Here is an 8,504-nt window from a genome sequence, read left to right on the forward strand (position 1 = left end):
GAACTTTATGTTCACAGGAATTCTTTATATAGTCCATTTCAAACCTTTAATTTGTACTAGAAATCCTTCTTTCTTAGCTTCCTTTATATTTAAAGAAATTTTTGCAAAACAAAACTTATTACCCTGATTTCTGATATGAAAATCTAGAAGTGTGTTAGCACTCAATTCAAGGGGCAGAAACACAATTTGAACTAGATCAAGCAAAAACGGGTAATATGTTGAAATAAATTGCCAAACTACAGAAAAGATAAGGATGTCCCAGTGCACCAGCCCCAAGCATCCAGTATCATGCATTGAACCTGGACTGGCGATTTGTTTCATATATGACATTCTCCCAAATCATCCCACCCTCTCCTTCTCCCACAGAGACCAAAAGACTATTCTATACATCTGTGTCTCTTTTGCTGTCTCACATACAGGGTTATCCTTAGGGATGGTACGGGGAGGGAGGAGGGAGTGGGGTTCAGGATGGGGAACACGTGTATACTAGTGGCAGATTCATGTTGATGTATGGCAAAACCAATACAATATTGTAAAGTAATTAACCTCCAATTAAAATAAATAGATTTATATTAATAAAAGAAAAGATACGGATGAAGATGGGTTTCAGTTCAGTTCAGTCGCTCAGTCGTGTCCCACTCTTTGCAACCCCATGAATCGCAGGACACCAGGCCTCCCTGTCCATCACCAACTCCCGGAGTTCACTCAGACTCACGTCCATAGAGTCAGTGATGTCATCCAGCCACCTCATCCTCGGTCGTCCCCTGCTCCTCCTGCCCCCAATCCCTCCCAGTAACAGACTCTTTTCCAATGAGTCAACTCTTTGCATGAGGTGGCCAAAGTACTGGAGTTTCAGTTTTAGCATCATTCCTTCCAAAGAAATCCCAGGGCTGATCTCCTTCAGAATGGACTGGTTGGATCTCCTTGCAGTCCAAGAGGCTCTCAAGAGTCTTCTCCAACACCACAGTTCAAAAGCATCAATTCTTCAGCGCTCAGCCTTCTTCACAGTCCAACTCTCACATCCATACATGACTCCTGGAACAACCATAGCCTTGACTAGACAGACCTTAGTCGGCAAAGTAATGTCTCTGCTTTTGAATATGCTATCTAGGTTGGTCATAACTTTTCTCCCAAAGAGTAGGCGTCTTTTAATTTCATGGCTGCAATCACCATCTGCAGTGATTTTGGAGCCCCAAAAAATAGTCTGACACTGTTTGCACTGTTTCCCCATCTATTTCCCATGAAGTGATGGGACCGGATGCCATGATCTTCGTTTTCTGAATGTTGAGCTTTAAGCCAGCTTTTTCACTCTCCACTTTCACTCTCATCAAAAGGCTTTTTAGTTCCTCTTCACTTTCTGCCACAAGGGTGGTGTCATCTGCATATCTGAGGTTATTGATATTTCTCCCGGCAATCTTGATTCCAGCTTGTGTTTCTTCCAGTCCAGCATTTCTCATGATGTGTTCTGCATAGAAATTAAATAAGCAGGGTGACAATATACAGTGTTGATGTATTCCTTTTCCTATTTGGAACCAGTCTGTTGTTCCATGTCCAGTTCTAATTGTTGCTTCCTGACCTGCATACAGATTTCTCAAGAGGCAGGTTAGGTGGTCTGGTATTCCCATCTCCTTCAGAATTTTCCACAGTTTATTGTGATCCACACAGTCAAAGGCTTTGGCATAGTCAAGAAAGCATAAATAGATGTTTTTCTGGAACTCCCTTGCTTTTTCCATGATCCAGCGGATGTTGGCAACTTGATCTCTGATTCCTCTGCCTTTCCTAAAACCAGCTTGAACATCAAGAAGTTCACGGTTCGTGTATTGTTGAAGCATGGCTTGGAGAATTTTGAGCATTAATTTACTAGCATGTGAGATGAGTGCAATTGTGCAGTAGTTTGAGCATTCTTTGGCATTGCCTTTCTTTGGGATTGGAATGAAAACTCACTTTTTCCAGTCCTGTGGCCACTGCTGAGTTTTCCAAATTTGCTGGCATATTGAGTGCAGCACTTTCACAGCATCATCTTTCAGGATTTGAAATAGCTCTATTGGAATTCCATCACCTCCACTAGCTTTGTTCGTAGTGATGCTTTCCAAGGCCCACTTGACTTCACATACCAGGATGTCTGGCTCTAGATTAGTGATCACACCATTGTGATTATCTGGATCATGAAGATCTTTTTTGTATAGTTCTTCTGTGTATTCTTGCCACCTCTTCTTAATATCTTCTGCTTCTGTTAGGTCCAGACCATTTCTGTCATTTAACAAGCCCATCTTTGCATGAAATGTTCCCTTTGTATCTCTGATTTTCTTGAAGAGATCTCTAGTCTTTCCCATTCTGTTCTTTTCCTCTATTTCTTTGCATTGATCGCTAAAGAAGGCTTTCTTATCTCTTCTTGCTATTCTTTGGAACTCTGCCTTCAGATGCTTATATCTTTCCTTTTCTCCTTTGCTTTTCACTTCTCTTCTTTTCACAGCTATTTGTAAGGCTTCCCCAGACAGCCATTTTGCTTTTTTGCATTTCTTTTCCATGGGGATGGTCTTGAAGATGGGTTTAGTGATAACTAAACCTTTGACAGTTACATAGTCAAAATAATCTTCATCATTTTTCTCTGTCCCACCTTGGTACTTTCCTACCAAAAAGGGTAAAAAAGGCATAGAAACCATTCAACTGAATCTTGTATTTACACACTTTTTCAAAGAGATAAGTAAAAGTTTTTTGTCCAGTCTCTTCTTGGAAAACATGATTAATATTATTTAATATTATTTTTTGTAAGGTAAATACTAGTTTCATTCTGATTCTAGAAATTTGAATTGCAGTAGACTGACAGAGGCATAAAACAATTGATCATATCAACAAATATCTTAATATGAATTGAGAACTCTCTACTATGAATCACATCCAAATAAATTCAGCAATTTGTGTAGTCTAGGAGAAGGCAATGGCACCCCACTCCAGTACTCTTGCCTGGAAAATCCCATGGATGGAGGAGCCTGGTGGGCTACAGGCCGTGGGGTCGCTAAGAGTCGGACACGGCTGAGTGACTTCACTTTCAATTTTCATTTTCATGCATCGGAGAAGAAAATGGCAACCCACTCCAGTGTTCTTGCCTGGAGAATCTCAAGGACAGAAGAGCCTGGTGGGCTGCTGTCTATGGGGTCACACAGAGTCAGACACGACTGAAGTGACTTAGCAGCAGCAGCAGCAGGAAGAAAACACAATTGGTTCTCTGGTGCTGTCATTGTACTATAAAATATCTTCTGATGTTCACCAAAGCTGTCACTGTACTATAAAATATCTTCTGATGTTCACCAAAGTGTTGCTTATTACCAAATCTAATGTTCACATGCATTTTTCATCTATGTTACGTTCATGAACCATTAATACTTTTGACCAGTATTAAAGTTGTATCCTTCCTTGATTTAATAGGTCATATTATGAATATCTCCTATTTCTCTACTCTTTTATTTTCTGTGTAATTATTTCCTGACACAGCACTTGGAAATGTAGGGCTCTCTAAAGCTATAACATCGTATATTCCTCTGTAGTCAGTCCTGTGGTGGTTCTCCTTATTTCCAGCATCTTCAATTCTTAATATGTTCAAATGCCACTGAAGCAAAGCCACTACTGTGTCACGATTTTTTTTCCTCTCTCAAACTGCATTTCCCAGCCTCCTGAAGGAAGCTGAGTCAAATCCACAAGGCTATGTTGGACATAATACTCACCAGTTCCTATCTGTCCCCTGAAAATATGCAATATACTTTCCACAGGCTCTTTCCGCCCTGGCTGCTAAACTTATATTGTTTATTAAGTGGGTGGTTTCATAGCCTTAGAAGAGGATGAGATAAAAATACCCTAAGTCCCTGAAGGAGTGTGAGAGCAGATTCTAGTTAAAACCAACCCACCTCCTATCCTTCCAACATGGTTGTCCGTTGTTGTTTAGTTGCTAAGTTTGTCTGACTCTTTGCAACCCTGTGGACTGTAGCCTGCCAGGTTCCTCTGTCCATGGGATTCTCCAGGCAAGAATACTGGAGTGGGTTGCCTTTTCCTTCTCCAGGGGATCTTCCCAAACCAGGGGTCAAACCTTCATCTCCTGCACTGCAGGTGGATGCTTTGCCACTGAGCCTCCTGCTAAGCTTTCCAACATTAAAGTCAGCCATGAGAAAGAAACAAATAGTTACCATTTGAAGACACTACATGTGGGGCTTGTTTGATGGAACAGTCTATCCTGTCGTTACAGTATCCCAGATTTAACTCTGATCTTTTCTCTCCTATCCATATTTCCAGGTTTTTTTGTGGATATCTTTAACATCTTATTTTCTTGGTTCTGAATATTAAGTGATAGCTTTGTTCTCCTTAATAACTAGCTGTTTTTCTTAACTCCTGTACTTACAAGAGTACAGAGGTACTCCTGTACTTCTGTACAGGAGTACAGAACATAACTATTATTATATTTTAATAACAAATTATTTCCATAAATGTGCCCCATTTTTCATTTCAGGGCTTTTGCATTTTCATCAATGAATCTTTAATAACTGGAACAATGGATGATACACACACAGTAGGTGCTTGATAGATATTTTCAAATGATAGAGCAAATTTTTAAGAATTACTTCTTCTGAAGAGGTAACCTTAAAAAATCAAGCAGCTTTAGATTTTTCTTAACTCTTTGTAGAAAATTCATAAATCTGACAGATCATACAGCATCTAAATTATTCAGATTTATTTCATCTCTCTATCCTTTTCCTTCTTCAGTAATTCCCATTAATTCATAAAATGATGATTTATCTATAATTATGCAAAATGCTTCACTTTTCTCCCTGCATACTATCATGTGTTATAGGCTATCCCATATGTCATTGTGAGATCATACTTTGAAAAGCCAATCTGATCAGATTATTCTACTTGTTAGGCTTCCCATTGTTTACCAAATTTAAGATAGATGTCTCACTTCTACAAGTTCTTTCATAACTTGTTCTTGATTGACTTTCTTAGGCTAATTTTCCTACAGGGAAACATATTCCAGGGAAACATATTCCTGCAGGGAAACATATTCCAGTCAAACAAGAATATTTTCTGTTTTTCACGGAGAAATCAAGTTTCCCTGCCTCTGTGATTCATCTAAAGTTAGTCTCTCTACTTGGAATACTTCTTTCTCTGGATAATATGTCTGAATACAAATGACACTAACTTCAAGTTCTTCTAATAATGCCAATGAAATGTGATTTTTTTCCCTTTCCATTATTTTCTTTGAAACTTTCTGTTTCTCCATGAAGGTGCTATTCCTTACTGATTAAAGTAGCTGAATCTGAAATCAGCTGCCTGGGCTTCATTCACATCACCCCTAGTTAGTAGTTATGCCATGTTGGGCAAATTATGCAACCAATTTGTTTTCCAGTATATTCATTAGTAAATGATGAATATTAATTGTATTTACCTCATTAGATTGTTTCAAAAATCAGTTGTGCTAATAAAAGTAAAATACTTAGAACAACCATTTGCATATTAGTAATACATAATATTTTAAATTATTTATATATTACAGTTGCATTAAACTCAAAATTTTATTATATTATTTTGCATCATCAACCAACAAATTTCCTTGCAATACACACTTACATAGGCCTACAAAAACAAATAAATGTGTTATAAAACATGGATATTGCTGTTCCTCTTTTTCTGTCAATCCATAATAATTAAAATGACTTACTTTTACACATAAGTTTTGATCAGTATATATGAAGAATTATCTTGCATACATAATATCTCTTTAGAGTATCTTATAAGCTAAAAATGTCTTAAAAATTTGCTCCAATAATTTATTCTTTCATTCAACACACATCTAAGGAGCACACACTCCATGCCAGAATTTCTTTCTAGGCCCTAGAATACATTTTGTTATAGGTATGATATGTTGAATCATGAAGCCTAAAGATAGCCATTTCTTAATCTCAGGGACTTGTGAGTATGTTACTGTATATGGCAAAAGGACCTTTGCAGATATGATTAAATGAAGGCTCTTAAGGCAAATGTTCTAGATTATCTGGATGGGCACAGTGTGATCAAAAGGGTACTCATAAGAGAGAGGAAGGAGACTCACAGAAGATAGTATGGGATGATAGAAGTAGAAGTTACAGTGATATGTTTTGAAGATGGAGGAAGAAGTCACAAACTAATGAATGGTGACAGCCTCTAGAAGCTGGAAAAGACAGAGACACAGAGTCTTCCCTGGAAACGTGTTCTTCCTGCTGAAGGAACACAGACCTCTGATACCTCTAAGGCTCATTGGATCTGTATGCTGTAACTTTTGCGGTGCTCTAAGTCACTAGGTTTGTGATAACATTACAGCAGCAATGGGAAACTAATAGTTACAGTAATGCCAACATTACATTCTACATCCACATTTTCATGCTCTATGACCTTCTTCCACATCATTATCAGGCTCGAACTTGGAATTCACTTTGGCCAATGATATTAATACATTAACAAACATAATACACCCAGAAAATTGTGTATATTAAAATGTGTACCCCCTTGCAGCTGGAAAACATGTATCCACCACCCTGTGAAGGATGCCAAACTAGCCTCTTTGAGGATAAAGGAACATAACTGATAAAGGTCTCAGTTCTCCTAGATGTCCTAGTCTTTCCAGCTATAAGGGTCATGTCCCAAGTTCATGAAAACACACAGAAGTGCTAAAATTCCTGAGATGGGAGCTTGTATAGTTTGAACCATTTGAGTGAAACTGAGTAAGGAAAGGACAAGTAGCAGGGGATTAGATCTCAAGAATGGCAAGGCCAGGGAATCCATGGGGTGTACTTGGATTATACTTTGAAAAATAAGGGAAGCCACTAAGTGGCATCATCTGACATATTTATTTATTTATATTATTTTTTAAAAAAATTTTGTTGGAGTCTAGTTGCTTTACAATGTTGTGTTGGTTTCTACTGTATAGCAAAGTGCCTCACCTGTATATATACCTATATGCCCTGCTTATTGAATTTCCTTCCCATTTGGGTCACCACAGATTACTGAACAGGGTTCTCTGAGCTATACAGCAGATTCACATTAGTTATGGGTTATACATAGTCCATCTGGACATCACCAGATGGTCAACACCGAATTCAGATTGATTATATTATTTGCAGCCAAAGATGGAGAAGCTCTATACAGCCAACAAGATCAAGACCAGGAGCTGACTGTGGCTCAGATCATGAACTCCTTATTACCAAATTCAGACTCAAATTGAAGAAAGTAGGGAAAACCGCTAGACCATTCAGGTATCATCTAAATTAAATACCTTATGATTATACAGTGGAAGTGAGAAATAGATTTAAGGGCCTAGATCTGATAGACAGAGTGCCTGATGAACTATGGAATGAGGTTTGTGACATTGTACAGGAGACAGGGATCAAGACCATCCCCATGGAAAAGAAATGTAAAAAAGCAAAATGGCTGTCTGGGGAGGCCTTACAAATAGCTGTGAAAAGAAGAGAAGTGTAAAGCAAAGGAGAAAAGGAAAGATGTAAGCATCTGAATGCAGAGTTCCAAAGAATAGCAAGAAGAGATAAGAAAGCCTTCTTCAGCCATCAATGCAAAGAAATAGAGGAAAAGAAAAGAATGGGAAAGACTAGAGATCTCTTCAAGAAAATTAGAGATACCAAGGGAACATTTCATGCAAAGATGGGCCCGATAAAGGACAGAAATGGTCTGGACCTAACAGAAGCAGAGATATTAAGAAGAGATGGCAAGAATACATGGAAGAACTATACAAAAAAGATCTTCACAACTCAGATAATCATGATAATGTGATCACTAATCTAGAGCCAGACATCCTGGAATGTGAAGTCAAGTGGGCCTTAGAAAGCATCACTATGAACAAAGCTAGTGGAGGTGATGGAATTCCAGTTGACCTGTTTCAAATCCTGAAAGATGATGCTGTGAAAGTGCTGCACTCAATATGCCAGCAAATTTGGAAAACTCAGCAGTGGCCACAAGACTGGAAAAGGTCAGTTTTCATTCCAATTACAAAGAAAGGCAATGCCAAAGAATGCTCAAACTACTGCACAATTGCACTCATCTCACATGCTAGTAAAGTAATGCTCAAAATTCTCAAAGCCAGGCTTCAGCAATACATGAACTGTGAAATCCCTGATGTTCAAGCTTGTTTTAGAAAAGGCACAGAAACCAGAGATCAAATTGCAAACATCCCCTGGATCATGGAAAAAGCAAGGGAGTTCCATAAAAACATCTATTTCTGCTTCATTGACTATGCCAAAGTCTTTGACTGTGTGGATCACAATAAACTGTGGAAAATTCTGAAGGAGATGGGAATACCAGACCACCTAACCTGCCTCTTGAGAAACCTATATGTAGGTCAGGAATCAACAGTTAGAACTAGACATGGAACAACAGACTGGTTCCAAATAGGAAAAGGAGTATGTCAAGGCTGTATATTGTCACCCTGCTTATTTAACTTCTATGCAGAGTACATCATGAGGAACGCT

This window comes from Oryx dammah, unplaced genomic scaffold, assembly GCF_014754425.2.
Source record: "Oryx dammah isolate SB20612 unplaced genomic scaffold, SCBI_Odam_1.1 HiC_scaffold_1, whole genome shotgun sequence".
NCBI lineage: Eukaryota > Metazoa > Chordata > Mammalia > Artiodactyla > Bovidae > Oryx > Oryx dammah.